The following is a 17265-nucleotide window of genomic DNA, read 5'->3' on the forward strand; positions in this document are numbered from 1 at the left end:
GTGACAAGAACAATAACAGTACTCATCTCAATATGACATAACATTGTTAATTGCTTTCTATAATATATTGTATATTCAACTATTGTCTGTTAATATTAAAATCATGTCAGTATATGGATGATTGTTATGCACCGTGTTGTATTGTAAATCGCTTTGGCAATATTGTCAATCGTTTTGTACAGTCAATGCTAATAAATCACCTTGAACTGGAATTGAATTCATTGGAATACATTTGCAAGCCCATAAAATGTGAAGAGCATGATTTGTCTTACCTCTTACTTATCAAGTGACCACCTGTAAAGCTTTTTAAGTTCATGGATTAACTCCACTGTGTGGTGAAAAAGTACACCTCATTCAGCGAAAAAACTGAACATAGTGTAGCGTACTAACACACACACACACACACACACACACACACACACACACACACACACACACACACACACACACACACACACACACACACACACACACACACACACACACACACACACACACACAGTGGAAAATATGCGGCACACACAGCAATACACGTTTTAAACCCATAGAAATAACCACACCCTTGAGTCCAAAGGTCTACCTTCATATCTGCTTAACTGAACCTAATGCGCGTGCGCACTGTGCACACACACTCACTTCTATACGCTCTTTTCTCTAACATAGAGATAAAAAAAATCTAATTTAAACAAAATGGTTGCACTTGCAACACCAAAAAAATAATAATAGGAGTGGAGATATGTATTTATTCTGTAGGTAGGTGATTGACTCAGCTCTTGATGGAAAGACTAACACTATATAGACAACAGATGTGGCATTTGCTATATTTTGGGGGTGCATTACTATTTCTTTATATTGATAATGTCTGTAAACATTTGATGTATGATGGGGTAAGACAGTTCCAAACTGCATTTTCTTCCATCTACAAATCAACATCTTTCCAAATGCAGATGAATTCAACCCTAGTCCCGTTTTAAAGGTGAGAAGAGTGATTTACACGTGTGTACTTGTCTTGCATGCACACACTTCACTGACGTCTGTGTTACTTTCTTACACAGCAATTAACACAAGGCATCTATTCTGAAACAAGGAGGAAGAGAGAAGGAGAAAGAGAAGTTTAATTTGGGAGCTAGCCAGAGAGAGAACACGTGTTGGCACTATACCAGCTACTTCGTACGACAAATTATCAATTAGGCGCCGTGAATCACACAGCCCAATATGAGATGAGCATATAGAGCAAATGAGTTCAGAAGAACTCAGAAGATGAGTGGGAGACTGTAACTGTAAATGCGCGAGAGCTAAGCTAAGAAACACATATATGTCTAAAAGGATACGTGAATGTAGGGAGGAAAGTAGATTATTAACCCATTCAATCCGGGAACGCATCCGTGTCCTTTTAGATTTTAGCTATAACCATTATTTTTATACTTTGGCTATTCAAAAATAACAGATCTATAAGCTACGAGCTTGTAGAGCTTGTAGTAGCTTGTAGAATCTTTTTTTAATCTTGAACATTTGTGTTGAATACATGTTTTTTTTAAACAACATTTTTAACTCAAATCTTTGCTTCTGGGGGGTTCCTGGAACAACATATTTTGATGGGGATCGGCGGACAAAAACATAATTTTGGGGTTTCTCGACAAGCAAAGGTTTGAGCACCACTGATATGGCAACAATCGTTTTTCAGAAAAATGAAGACAGTTGTTGAGACATTTGACATACATACTCCACTATTTGACAGCTTTAGCAACTTGTTACTTTGCAGATATACATTTTTAAAACGTATATTAACAAATAACTTAGAGCGTTGAGGATCAACGACGAGATGTGAGACGTTGTGAACTTGTAGATTGGCTATTTTTGAAAAAGGTTGACTTGTTTAGACAAAAAATGTACTTTTAACTTTGGTGCTGCAAGTATATGGATGTTGATGCCAACACTTTTGTACTTTTAGTTTTAATACAGGCCTTTAACCCTTTCACTGCCAGATTGAATACATAAATTAATCGCCCACTGCCAGCGATTTTTGGTTTTCCTTACCTTTTCAACTAGTTACAGAATATACATTTATATCCAGTGTGATCGATCCCCTGACGGTTGCTAAACACGGAGGGTTTCACTGTGCTTCCGCGAGAAAAGAAAAAAAAGTCATCCCGACCCCCCGGTCGCTTGTTACAGGCTGTTGAATATAGCTTGTCCGAGATTAGCATATCTACACAGAGCTTGTAGATCTGCCATTTCTGCTGAATGCCTACCCTCCAGAATAGACATGCTGGGGTTCAAGTGGTTAAGTAAAACATTGTATTACAAGCACCACTGCTCTCTGCCAGACTCCTGCGGATCTGGTGGCAAACAGCCCCCCCCACACACACACACACACCCTGCCTCTCTCTCCCCATGTAGCTCTCTCTCATGTGCCCTGTCCCTCTGCTTCCCTCTCTTCTCTGATCAGTCAACATGGGGTTGGTGTTGGTGATCAAAAAACCTTGTGATCAATCAACATGGGGTTGGTGATCATCAAAACCTTGTGATCACAAGCGCTAGGAGCGAAGCAGGCCAGAGCAGAATAGAATAGAAAAGTGCAGCATAGAACATCAATAACATGATGTGACCCTTTCTTCTGTCTCCAGTGAAGGTGGATTTTCCTTACTACAGAGGGTCATGATAATAACTCCCTCCACAAGAGAACACCCATCAGACAAAGAGATAATGTGGCAATGAAATGTATATACTCAGTGTGTGTGTGTGTGTGTGTGTGTGTGTGTGTGTGTGTGTGTGTGTGTGTGTGTGTGTGTGTGTGTGTGTGTGTGTGTGTGTGTGTGTGTGTGTGTGTGTGTGTGTGTGTGTGTGTGTGTGTGCGTGTGTGTGTCAATGCCTGTTCTTTGTCAGTCCTGACAGAGTTGTCTGGCCCGTTATCTACTTGTTATTGGCTTTCTAGATGAAATCATGCCATACAGCCAGTGGCTGTGTGTGTGTGTGTGTGTGTGTGTGTGTGTGTGTGTGTGTGTGTGTGTGTGTGTGTGTGTGTGTGTGTGTGTGTATGCATGCATGCTTGAAATACAGTGTGTATACTGTATATAGAAGGCTTGTGTGTGTGTGTGTGTGTGTGTGTGTGTGTGTGTGTGTGTGTGTGTGTGTGTGTGTGTGTGTGTGTGTGTGTGTGTGTGTGTGTGTGTGTGTGTGTGTGTGTGTGTGTGTGTTCAGAACATTACTAACCGGACAAAGCAGAACAAATTGACTTAACTCTGGAAGAACCAAACCCAGCTAGACAGAGGGAGCCAATGCCAATGGCTGTTGCATTATACTGGGTAGTGGTTGCACACACACGCACACAGAAAAATGCCTGACCTATATTGTTGTACTTTCCAGCTAGAAGTACAACTTTGTTCAAAAGTTCAGTTTTATTTTCCTTAAACCACGAACACCTGTAGAGCTCGAGGTTTCTGGAGTTAGTTTGAGACCCTTCATGATTGAGTGACTCTACTCAAGTGTTTTTATGGCCCTGCTCCACGCTTCCACCCAAAACAACAACATGTATTCAGTCTGGTCCAGCTACCTTTGAGAAGACTTTTCCAATACTGAATCAAGCATCTAGAGCTTTTTTTGGATTATTCATTCAGATCTATTTAGATACATGTCCTTTAACCAATCAATGTCAATGTAAAATATTAATATGGGAAGTTTCTCACTCTTGTGGTATATGAATTCTGTTCCCAGGGTTCAGTGTCTTGTCTCAACGGTTTAAAACTTTAAATGTTTATAAAAATGTACATTGATTTGTAATTGAATTATGATCAAGAGATACCTTTGAAGTAGACATTTTCAATTTCCGAATTTAGGCCAACGCGCTTGCCCAGAGTGACAAGCGCTATTGTAATAATGAGCTTCAGTTCCTACTAATGCACCCACATTAACAGCATCCAACTGGAAGGAGAACAAGCAACGGTCAGATCCATAGCGTGCCGACAACATTCCTTTGACCCTATAAGATTACACAATGAAGAATGAAGGATATTTGAAGAATTTCAGAGGTGGGTTTTTTTCTCTCCACAGTATCTGGAGTAATATGGTACTGTAGCTCAGTGATTACTTACATAAGAGCCTGGCATTACAAATATACCGTAAATTCTGTGATTTACCAGTTATGTGTTCTATGAATGTCCCATGTTACATAAATGTTCTCCTCTGTGTGTGTGTGTGTGTGTGTGTGTGCGTGTGTGCGTGTGTGCGTGTGTGCGTGTGTGTGTGTGTGATCAGTAGTGTTTTCATTTATTGTCAGTGAATGTTTTCGATGGCGAGTTATACGTCGTGAACATACATACATGTGTGCGAAAAAAAAGGTGTAAGCAGAGGGGGTTGAAGGAAAGATGGGGCAGAGGAAGGGATGTAGGAGAAAGAAATGGACTGTTGACAATAGAGCCCGACCAATTCCAGGTTTGGGATCCGATTTTGGAGTCTTACCGATTTTGACCGATATTGTCAAAACGTGCAACATTTTCTAACATTTAACTAGAATTTATCTCACAACTCCCTGCGTTGGGACGCGTTGTAAGCTTGTAGATCGGCTATTTTTGAAACATTTTGAGAACCTTTGAAAATGTTCACCAAGATGCCCAACATATAGGGACAGAAAGGTTGAAAGTGGTTATAAACCAGAACACATCGGCTGCATAACTGCCAAAAGAGAACTGCCATGTAGTCAAAAAAGCAAAGTAATGGCCGATATATCGGTCAGACCGATACATGGCTCGGGCTCTAGTCGATATCAGCCACCCTGTGACTTGATGTCCTCCCTCTCTGTCATGCTCTCTCCCTTGTGACTTCACCACCCACACCCCTTCTGTTCAGTACTGTCATGTCATTCATCTACTGTACTCGCGCTCTCTCTCTCTCTGACAATAGGCTGCAGGCTGGAAAGGCAGAGCAAAACATATAGTCGCTGTCGGGCAGAAATCTCCTCCATATTTCAACTTTGTATGGATTTTTTTTCTTCATAAATGAATTCCCTAATTTGTCATACGGAAGTGTCATGCAAAAGTAGTAAAAATGGCAGATCTACAGGCTCACAACACGTTACATCGCTTCATGTTGTGAGCTTGTGGATCATCCATTTTAGCAATTTTTTAACACTTTGAAAGTAAAATAAAAGTGGTTAAAGCGGCACTATGTAACTATATAGCATATTATGTCCCAATTATAAAGTTACATGTTTAAACAATAACAATCATCCTTCCATAAAATGCATGGACTCAGGGGGGTCACTGCTAGGGGCTTGACTGTATTACTATGTATAGGGGAGACGATGAGTTTCAACCTGGCATTTGCCAAGGCACCAAGGCAGAACTGCCAGTCAAAACGAAGACTGGCCAATCACATCGCGTCCTCGCCGGACATGCTTGCAGAGACTCTTGGGTAATGAAGTCAAAGATGTTGGCTGCCATGTTATTTGTGTCTTAAGTGGCCACTGATACCCCAAAATACATAGTGCTGCTTTATGTCTGATTGTCAAGATAGGCTCTTTTTTTTCTTGAAAAGTAACAGCTTTGGACGTACAAGGTTTCCACCCGACAGCCAAAATATGAAAAAAAAAATCAACAGGAAAGGAGAATACAGCCGAATAGAATCATTATTATTATCACATGTGAGTTTTGTCTACAGACAAGAATCAAAATCCACAAGACAGGAAAGGGACGCAGCATGAGAGAAGGTGTGAAAGCAGATGGAGTGGTTAGCAGACAGAATGCCAGCAGGTGATACAAGAGAGACAGAGGAGTAGTGAGGAGAAAAGCGATAAGAAACACACTCTTCATACATCCCTCTCTATCTCTCTCTCTCTAAACTGCTAATTGGATCTCACTTTTGCACACGTGCCTCTCTGTGTGTGTGTGTGTGTGTGTGTGTGTGTGTGTGTGTGTGTGTGTGTGTGTGTGTGTGTGTGTGTGTGTGTGTGTGTGTGTGTGTGTGTGTGAATTTATTCCAAGGGAGGTTTGATCAAATTACCTCTTTCCCCTCTACTTTCTCTCTCGCATATGTATTATCTCCGCCAGGCTGGAACGGCCGGGAGTGGGGGTTATGTTTTCGCTGCCCGTGAGTCCGTCTCTCCGTCTGACTATGAGCAGCTAATCTAGAGCCATATGAAATCCGTGTTAACGGAATCGCGGACGGAATCGCGGAAATGACCAATAAAAATGGAATTGGAATAAAACACGGAATATTGCAGAATTTGGAAAAAAAAAAAAATCACGGTAAAATATTTTTTTTTACCGCGAATTTTTACAAATCCACGGGACACCACCATTTTGCATGGCCACATTCTACTTTATAAACAGTAAAATCCACGTAGAAATAGTCTTAGAAAGACGATAGAAACAATAATACATGCGCGACGCCATTTTGCGCATGCTCAGACCGAAGTCACCGAATTATTTTGGGAACATTTTTGCGTATAACACAACAAGGGCCATGTATGGACTGTTATATCTTGAACATTTATTCATTTCCACTTACCAGACACTTTTTTTTATGGTAAAAATGAGCATAAAAAGCAAAATACAGAATTCAGAAATATTAAAATGGAAAAAACAGAATTTGGGAAAAAAATAAAACGGAATTGGGAAAAAAATAAAACGGATTTCATATGGCTCTAAGCTAATCTCAGGTACCACTGGACTGATTTTTCGAATTGGCCTCACCATGGCACTATAGCAGGCCGCTACACCTTTTGGCCTATAACTCTTGAACCGTATGTTGGCGGTCGTACAATCAAAATCAGTTTTTCACTGGATTGAGTCATAATGATCAAGATGTATCAGTCAGATTTGTCACATTCCATTCCGATTGGCTTCAAAAGTTTACAGGAGGGGCATATCCTGCAAAACATGCCACTAATAAACACAGCATCCGATCTGCACCACATTTGAATCACATTGAAGGGCCACTAAACGCAGAGCCAAAAGTGTTTTCACTTACACCCATACAGGGCGCCAAAAGTGCTAAAAAGAATTGGTGCAGAAACATATTTTTTGTTTAGCCACAAATGGTCTTGTGATACGTGTGGTTGTGGTACTCCATACCATTTGACTGCAATTGCTTTCAAAACATTAATTTGTGGGTAGGGCCTATTTCTTACAACAACAAAAAAAAAACATTTTATGAATGCAACATCCAATCATCCCCAAATTGCAATCGCATGTGGACAGGCCTCTATATATAGAGCAATCCTCCCATATCGTTTTCACTTGACAATAGGGGCTGCCACAAACGCAAAAAGTTGCACCGCCTGTCGTACAGACTATTTTCCCTCGCAGCTTCCTGAAGGCTGCACCCCATGACTGACACAGCCCTGGGTAGGCAACCTGGCCTGGCAGAGATGTGTGCTCTGAAGAGCTCATCTTTAAGCACTTTAATATATTGGGCATGTCAATTCATTAAACTGTAGGTAAAATGTATAAACAATCTTCAAATAATTCAAATAGCCAAAATAGCAGATCTACAAGCTCACAATGCATTGCGAAGTGACATGTTGTGAGATTGCAGTTCTACTATTTTTGCCATTGTTCGTGTATAGGGCTTTGGTCTGATTTCATTCAATCCATCCAATGGCCTCCCCCTACAATTTCCAGTATTCTGTCTGTTCATCTTTTCAACCATCTCTCCTCCTTCCTTTCCTTGTTCCTCTGCCACCTTATTCTACTATTTCCTAAGCTCCAGTCTTCCTCTCAACATTTTCTGTCACTTGCCTGCTGATCCCTCTCTTTTCTATTTTGCCCTTCTTTCTCTCTCCTTCTCGTCTGCCTCTCAGTCTCCCTCCCTTTCTTTCTCTCCCATTCTATCTCCTTCTGCGTCTATCTCCCATTCCTCCCTCCCTTTCTCTCCCACTGTCTCTCCCTTTGTCTTTCTCTCACTCTCTTCCTCTCTCACCTTCTCCTACTGTCTCCATCCCCTCTTTCTCTCACCGTGGCGGTCTCTCCCTCTCCGATTGTCTCTCCTTTTCCCTGCCTCTGCAGACACACCTGCCTTGCATACTAAAGCAGTGGACTGCGCAGTCCTGCCTCCCCAAAATGTCTGTCTGCTCAACACGTGTGAGCACGAGCATACACACACACACACACACACGACATGCACAGATCCATGTACGCATACATTATACACAAGTACACACATAGGCAACAGACATACTGCAAACAATACACCGCCCTTACTTTAAAACTACTAGGCAAACTTGCCACTGGCCACACCCACTCCAGGGGGACTTGTAGTCACAACTGATCACTCTAAGTTCAAGTTACACACACAGAGTCTTCAATCGTGTATAATCCAAACACAGCAGAGAGAAACAGTGCATCTTTAAGAATACAATTTGAAATGTGTGTGTGTGTGTGTGTGTGTGTGTGTGTGTGTGTGTGTGTGTGTGTGTCTATATTATCAAGTGTCTAGACAAGAGAGGAGTTGCTTCTATTTAGCTAAGGTCCCAGCAGGCTAATCATATATACACACACACAGCTCTCTAAGTCTTTCCATCGCAGCACCCCCCACAGAAACACACACACACACACACACACACACACACACAGGTTCTGTGGCTGTAGTCTGTACCCTATTCACTTAAAACACACACACACAAACACATAATGTGCCCGTGTGTGTGTCTGTGTGGTTGTTATGTTGTTGCTTGCCAACAAAAGGGAGAAGCCTGGAATGCAGGAGACCACACCCATATCTGCAGTCATGTGACCACAGTGGAAAAAGGAAATCCCCACTACTGCAGAGAGAGAGGGGGGGGGGGAGAGCGAGAGTGCGAGAGAGAGGAAAGATCAAGAAGAAAATGACATAAGGGTTGAAAAGGGGGCAAAGAGGATAGGACATTAGCTAAAAGGAAAGGAAGAGTAGAGGCTGGTTGTAACAGAAACCTTACCATCCGTTATGAGAGCTATTCTCACAAACCACTGGACCGATCAGCGACAAATTCCATATGTTTCATGCTTTTTGAAATATTTTACTTTAATTAACTGTATAATTGAAGTCAATTAAGTCAGGCTGAAATCTTGCCCGTATGTCACGCACATCAAAAATGCACACACGCACGCACGCACGCACATGCATACGTGCGTGTGTACGTGAATGCCACACAGCTCAAATAACCTTTGGCAAAGTATTTTGGCATCTTTGAATGTTTTACACATTGTAGAGAGATTGATACAAGAGGCCTAACACTCCTCTCTCACACACAAATAAGCATCTGGACAGCCGCCAGCACAAAGTACCTACCAAGAGCGTACAACACACACACCCCCCCCCCCCCCCACACACACACAATACAGACAGAGCTTTATTATAAGGGATAAATTAGAATGGTATTAGTCAAGCTGAGACACCCGCCCCACCCCCTCACCGTAACATCTCTGTTTTCCATTGTCCTTCATATTGACACACATTATATATTTAGAAATAATATGCATGCATGTGAGAGTGAATATTATTTACAATAACAATATCTGTCTGTCTGATGCTGCGAAACATATAGAGGTCACATTATGCCGGTCCTTGTCAATTTTAGACACTCGTTTAACGACGAAACCCGGAAAATATAATTCCCACCGGACATCTTAACCGGTAAAAATAAAGGCAATTTATAATTATTATCAGGGCAAATAAGATAATTTCAAATCCTCTGCCAGTTCTCTCTCTCTCTCTCTCACATACGTCACAGACATTTTGACTGGAGAAGGTGATACACATAGTCGCGGGGTCTGAGAAGTTCCGTGTGGAACCGTTACAACAAATTCAATCTAAACTTGATCAAATGCAAGCTGTGCAACACCAAGTTGACCTCCCACAATCCAACAATGCATGTACGCATTAGAAGGGAAAGTATGCAACAGAGATGCCAAAAGTAGCTGTCCGTTACAAGTCTCAATGCGTGGTCGCGCTGCGTGCAGATGAAACCGCAACGTTAATAACAAAGGTTACATGGAATACACAGTCCTATCCTGTAAAACGTTACCACTCGAATTGAAAAGCTCTAGGAGGAGATTGTACAAGATCTCCACAAAAGCTTAATTAACTGTCCCTGTGAGTAGCCGACCGGTTAAATTGCCAGCCAGCTGATCAATGTTATGATAGATTGTTCTGAAGTGCTTATTTTTGTAGAGTAGTATTCATTGTTATTCAGCCCTCTAAAGAAAATGTGTTCTAATAAACAGATGATGAAACTGTTGTTAGACTACATCTATGCACCTGCTTGTTGTTCCTGCATTGAAAATTAATAATGGCAAAAAAAGATAATTATGCCGATGTCCGGTAAATGCTAATGTCTAAACAACAGCCGTTCTCAGAGCTAAGAAGATGTCGATGTCGTGTCTACAGGTCTCCAGTGGGCATACGCAGCCTTATGCAGGATGATCATTTTATTCACTGAACAAATAATATTGCTTTTGAAAATCCCCATGTTTTTTTATTCTTGTGACAAAATGAATTGAAACAGACAGCACTGGCACACGTCTCAGTAAGTGATAGAGGAAGAGAGAGATGTAGGACACATTTATGGCAACTGAAACTGCATAAATTCTATACTTCTAAGTTTAAACTGTTAAACGCTGCGAGTTTCCGCATCAAACAGCACAGATTTCCGTATTGTGGATCAATTGAAAAGAGCCACACACAAAAACAAAAAAATCATTCCCCAATCTGGCCAGATACTGTATAGACAAAATTATCAATAGCCTAAGAAAATAACTTTACCCGTTTTATTTTCATAAATTTACTCCATCAATAGAAAACAGGTTACCCAGGTGGTTGTTGAATTCATTATGCTTCCGTTTGATGGAACAGGATAGAAGTGGAACTATGCCAGCCTAAGGGTTTTGCTTGTTTGAGTTTCTTTTTTTACATCTTAAAGCTCAAAAACCAAGCAGTCTGCTCCATATCAAGTCCAAATTTAAGCCGACCAGTTCAATTGGCCCTGTATGCATGTCAGTTCACACACACAGTAACACATCTGTGTGCATGAATGTTTGTGACTCCTACAGGTGCAAGGACAAGCATGATGTGAATAAAACGAGGACATTCAAGATGACTGCTTTCATGTTGAGATCACAGTCATGTAACAATGTAAAGTAAGATTTAATTTTATAGGCTATCAATCAAGTTGTAAAGAAAATGGCCGGAGGGGCACAATCACTTTCCCTTCCCACAAAATAAAGTAGATCTCTATGGACCTGAAGAATTATTGATCTTAAACATGTGTAACCAACAATTTCGCTATGCTGTCTAATTGCTTCAATATAATAATGCCTGATCTTCTGGAAGTGTAAAAGTAGTTAATTAGCATAGGTTGTCGCTGCATATTTGCCACTAGAGCACATACGTAGGTAAATGGATGAAGCAGCACATATTGTATTTATTCATTTTGATTGAGACTTTGTGTATTGAGTTTGTGTACTACTACTTTGTGTTGCCAAGTCTCTCTTTCTTATATTGTAGCTTCAACCTAAATCCTATTCCATTCTGCTGTAACAACACAATGCCCCTAGGCATTGAAGCATTTTTATCTTCTCTTATCTCATATTTGTATGCCTTCATGCATCGAAGTGAAGGTAGCGTACCCACAAGATCATGCCAGCCCATGCCACTGTAGGATTGTTGCAGAAATCATCAGAATTGAGCAATTTAAATTGAAAAGATATCATTCTCTCTGTGTGTGTGTGTGTGTGTGTGTGTGTGTGTGTGTGTGTGTGTGTGTGTGTGTGTGTGTGTGTGTGTGTGTGTGTGTGTGTGTGTGTGTGTGTGTGTGTGTGTGTGTGTGTGTGTGTGTGTGTGTGTGTGTGTGTGTGTGTGTGTGTGTGCGTGTGCGTGTGTGTGTCTCGCTCTCTCTGGAATGTGGCTCTCCAGCCCTGGGAGAGGAAACTGGCACAGGTCATGTTCATTTTTTGAAACTTCATTCTTGGGATTCCTGACTCATTTGGGTGAATGGATGGCTAGCATCACAAAGTATCTGCATGTTGTAATGCCCTACAGTGTATTGAATAGAACGTGTGTGTGTGTGTGTGTGTCATGGTTTTCCACCACTATGAGAACAATATGCCCTCACAAGGACAGAAGGTTGAGAAAAAATGTTGCTGGTCCTCATTCCATGGGGCTATTTTAAGGTAGGACCTACAGTAGGTTACCGTAGTTAAAGTTATGATAAGGGTGAAGGTGTTAATAATGAAGGTTAAAGTTTACATCAATAATTTAATCAATGTTATTAACTCGAAAGATTTGCTCCTCTGAACTTATTGTGGGCCAGCAATGTTTCACGGCAATCAGACGCTGCGTTCAGGCATTTCTTTCAAAACAGGCCACTCCTGCAAACTTTAGACTCTTAGCCAAACAGAGTAATATAAGAAATCGGCCTCCTGGTGGCGCTATAACAGGCCGATTAGGGCCTCCAGGGAGTGTGCGTGCAAAGTGTTACACCGATCGGTCGAACGGTGCCGGAGATTAGCTGCTCACAGACAAAATAACACACTCAGTCGACAGTCACTCACACGAACGGACGGACAGGGGAGAAAACATAAGTCTCGGCCACGCCTTCAGCCTGCTGGAGACAATAAATAAAGGACCAAAAAGTTTAGTTTGGTCTTGCATGTAGGCTACAAGTCCATTGCAGTGGAAGTCAGCACTAAAATGCATTCCTTCTCCACTATCTTTCTCTCCCTGAGTGCAAACCCAGCTCTGTGTGCATGTATATCAAGCTATGCAGAGATACACAGGGATGCAGTGTGGGGAGTTCGGAAATCACCTCATGCTATCAGATGTCGAGAGAGAGAGCGAGAGAGAGGATATTTAGCTTTAGACCAGTAGAAAGGATGTTTACAAGAAGAAAAGTTAGTTGACAAAATACCTCACATTATGAAAAGATGTAATACATTTCCTCTTTATAGCCGTTATGCATTTTGTGCGTGTCAATTACTGCTTATTTTCAATTCAGATACATTATCTAATGGTATTACAATACAGATTGCTTGAAGGCTTGGAACTATTATAATACAAGATTGTTACCATTTAACAGTCATTAAATGTTTGAAGTAAACTAAACTGGATTGAGAGTGCGAGATGGAAAGAGAGAGAGAGAGAGAGAGAGAGAATAGTTCGATCAGCTAGAGAGCTAGATACCAAAGAAGGGCAAGGAATATAAGATAGAGTTTGGGAGACACATAACAAGTCTCCCAAGTGGGAGAGTATCCAACCTTAAGAGCTAAATTAATCCTGTTTACACCCGCTAACACAAGCTTTACTACAGATCTCTTAAGCCCTTGTTTTTCCATTACTTCAAATTTTCTGTCCATATTGATTATACAACCAAATACTATAAAGTAACCTATCGCAAAACCTTCAAGTCCTGGAAGATTGTTGCATACTAAAGTTCAAAGCTTTGTAATTCACTGCTGCCTCAACCTCGATACAGAAAATGAGTGCCACTCTCCCCACCCTAATCAACAACCATGACGCCACCCTTCATGAGCAAGGCACTCAACCACTCTGAATCCAACTGTCGAAGAAAAAGCACTTGCCTGCTGTTTAACAAACTATTAACTATTAGGATGCACTCTGGTTGGTTGGGGAAATGAAACACTTCCTATATCGGGTACACCGACGCGCTGGTCCAGGCTTTTATTTTTTAGCAAAACTAAACAATAAAAGCCTGGAGATCGAGGCTAACAAACTATTAATTGTCATTGGGTACTTTAATGGACTTCTTGATGGGGCGCTTAAGTTGTTTCTGTATCTGGCCACAGGTCTGCATAATATGTTCCATATTTTAATTAAATTAATTTAGAATGATCAAACATGAGTACAGGCACCCAAATACTCTGTGTAAGATACAGTACATTCAAACTATGGCTACAATTTCTTAAATGTCTGAGCATGAATTTAACAAAATGAATGATTTTTTGATTATTTTGCTCCTGTAGATTCACTTTGCGTGAATGCAGGGAAATGACCAATGCCCGCCAAGGCAAACTTCTTAAATAACTTATGCTGAAAAGTGGGCAGTGCAGAATGTGACGCACACAGAAATCAATTAGCTGTTTTGTAGTCCATTTGAATGGATGTGGTTGGTCACACATGAGCGCTCACCAAGAAAACTACAGCCAGTTAATGACAGTCAAGTGGGGTCAACAACCACACACGTTTCTTTGCCATTTAGTCGACGGCCAGTCAAAGTTCACCAAAGGGGAATGCCATGGGAGGCATAGCCCCTTTCGCTCATCGGAGGCTAATATTCAATTTGCACACGTGCGACTGTAACCTTAATCTATAAATTCCAGGAATCTCTTTATGCATGCACGACATGTGTGTGTACAGTATGTATCTAACTATATAAATGGCGACCAACTTCCGCACCCTCGGTGTCCACACCCCACAGCTCTGTTATCGACTAAACAACGCACCGCCAGACCACATGTCGCCAACTGACTCGCCACGCCGGCCGCGCTGAATTTACGCCTCGCGTAGGGGACATCTCACTGCTCAATACACCTTTTCCACCGCGCAACATAATTAATTCTACTCACCAAATGTCGGACAAAACGGAAGGGGAGGCAGCTTCGTACCGTTTACCGTGCGCACGACCTCATCACCACAACAGCACGCAGCCGCTGCGGGGTTTTTTTCCCTTTTTTCCAAACTTTTTTTTTGGTCACCATTTTCTCCAGGCACCATTTCTGGTGTAACGTCGGGTGTTTCTTTTCACCAGCCAATCACCTTTCACGTTGCCACGTCCGTTGCCACGTCGCGCTGACGTACGCTAAACAAGCGCTGCCGTGCGCACAATGCAAACGAGCCCAAAGGCGCGCAAAAATCACCCGACCATTGCTTAGACACAAAGTCAGACCTGGCAACGCAGCCTACGCCAATCATGTGTGAGAGATCTACAAGCTATGGGGCAGAGACGCCACCGTATCTTAGCAACAACTACAGCGCTCACTCTCATTGGTCGTGTCACGCTAAGAGCAGTCTCCAGACAATGGCATCGCAGACAGCTTGCTGTTACTGCTGTAGCCATCACAGGCAGTTGCAGCACGACGGACAGGGCGCTGTGATAGCTGCCATGTCGCTAACGCTAACCTGGTTGTCATGCCTGCAGCGGCTGTGCAATCACTTTGTCAACAATGCACGTTCGTGTGGTGAATGTCTATATTGCTGCTCAGTTCGTCCATTGTAGATGGTGTATGTTTGTGTGTGTCTTCTGGAGAACTATGTCGCTCCACAGCAACTACAGTAACTAACGTAATGGCAGGACCGCCCCGTGCAACGCATGTTAGCCTGCATTATGGTCATGTAGTAATTTCAGATAATTTCGCTCCGATTACAGCTGTGTTTATCAACCCTTTCACGCCCCCCCCCCCCCCCCCCCCCCCCCCCAAACACACGTACTTGATCTGGGACCCCCCCATTCTGTTTGACTCCGTTCCACAAGTAAATATTGTGAAAATAGCCGATCTACAAGCTCGAAACGCCTCACGTTCAGAGGCTTTGTAAGCTTGGAGATCGGCTATTTTCTACATGATTGCCTCTTTCTTACATTCTTTGCCAATGTGGCCCATGTTTTCATAGCATAGTTTATTGACTACTTCTGTTGCAGAAATGGCCATTTCCTTTACTTTCGTTTTTTTATTGTCTCCGCCAGGCCGAAAGGCATGGCGCAAGACTATGTTTCACCCCCTGTCCGTCCGTCTGTGATAGCTACTCTCTCACATCGTTGACTTGATCGCAGCAAAATAACAGCCCGATGTGGAGAGTCAGTGAGAGCTGGATAAACAACGTAAAATGTGTCAAAAGGAGTCTGTACGGCTGTCGATAAATGAACACATGACGTCGGTGGGAGAGCAGATATTGTGTCTTTTGAACAAACAGCAGCGTGGTGCTGATGTTTGTTGTGTGAAGCAGCTTAATGTCAGAGTGTTTGTGTTGGAGCGCCTCAGTGCGGCTGCAGAGTTCATGTGCAACCTCTTCCAGAGAGACACAGAGACACTAGAAACTCTGCTGGGGAAAAAAAACACTGCTGGGCATTGACTTTCCTATGGACATTGATCTACACACTGCAGGTTTATCTGCTACACACACAACATCAAACTACACACTGCAGGTATGATGCAGCGTTTGCATTACAGCCAGCATGCCAGCGTAGTTCCCATATGGTTTCAAGGTGGGCTAAACCATATGGACCCCATGTCAGCAATGTCAGCGGCATCCACTTCAGTCCCAACTGCGATGCCCATGCAGGCTATAAGTAGCTTCTACCTGGCCCTTAGGTGGGCCCCAACTAGCCATGTTTATGTGGGACCAAGGCGGGTCCTAACTGGGTTTGCCCATGCAGGCTTTAACTGGCTTCTACCTGGGCCCTAGGTGTACCCTAACCAACCACAGTGCAGTGCCCATCGCTCCAATTGTTGTGACGTCAGGGCTCTCAATACTGCACATTGGTGGAGGAGGAGGGGCCGCAGGGCGACCGCACACATCGCTGAACCAATGCTAGCCCACGGATGTTTCCTCTGTGGATTTACAATCTGCCCCTCTATGCCACATATCATCCGCACTACAGGGTCTTCACTGACCGAGCCACGGCCCCACTGACCCTCATGACGCTACGCCACTTAAACGTGCGGCAGCATGCGCTGGGTTGCCAGGTTTGCACAGCCTGCGCCAGAAACAAGCAACCACCTTCATGAAAAAAAAAAAAACACCGAAATGGTCCGCAATGTTCCAGGGGTGTCCCCGCGCGTCCCAACACTCCACAGGGGGTCAGTGGACCATCAGGGGGTCCGCGGACCCCCTGTGGACCCCCTGAAACATAAGAAATATTATTTCTTCAAATTTTTTCCTTTTTCAAAAAAACTTTTCCACAGTCTCACTCCGGCGATTTGGGTCCCCCAATATACACACGGCTGGGCCCCGTGCGCGGCTGGGGTTGAGGGGGGCGTAGCCCCCCGAAACTCTAGTTTATGTATAACTGTCCTTCGCATATCTCTAGAACCGTTCATCCAATCGTCTTAACACTTGTATTGCTGACTCTTGAGGACCAAAAGGAGAGCAGCGATGAGTTACAAGTGTGAGGTCAATCAGATGAGTGGTTCTCAAGAACGCTGCAAGCAGCCATACCAGGGTTCTTGACAACGGTGCAAGCAGCAACACCAGGAGCCAAGCAATAGGTGTGTTACGAAAGGGCACAGTGCCAGTATGAATTGTCACAATAAATGTGGATGAATTTCAGAAAAATGACTA

At 42.8% G+C, this 17265-nt stretch overlaps 1 protein-coding gene across 1 annotated transcript in view; it reads right to left on the reverse strand.

Moving 5' to 3' along the window:
* Positions 1–17265, reverse strand: part of LOC311049561 (plasma membrane calcium-transporting ATPase 1-like) — a 133260-nt gene that overhangs the window by 97993 nt on the left and 18002 nt on the right. The window lies entirely within an intron of this gene.

Source organism: Gymnoscopelus microlampas (genome assembly GCF_963454915.1).
Source record: "Gymnoscopelus microlampas genome assembly, chromosome: 7".
Lineage (NCBI taxonomy): Eukaryota > Metazoa > Chordata > Actinopteri > Myctophiformes > Myctophidae > Gymnoscopelus > Gymnoscopelus microlampas.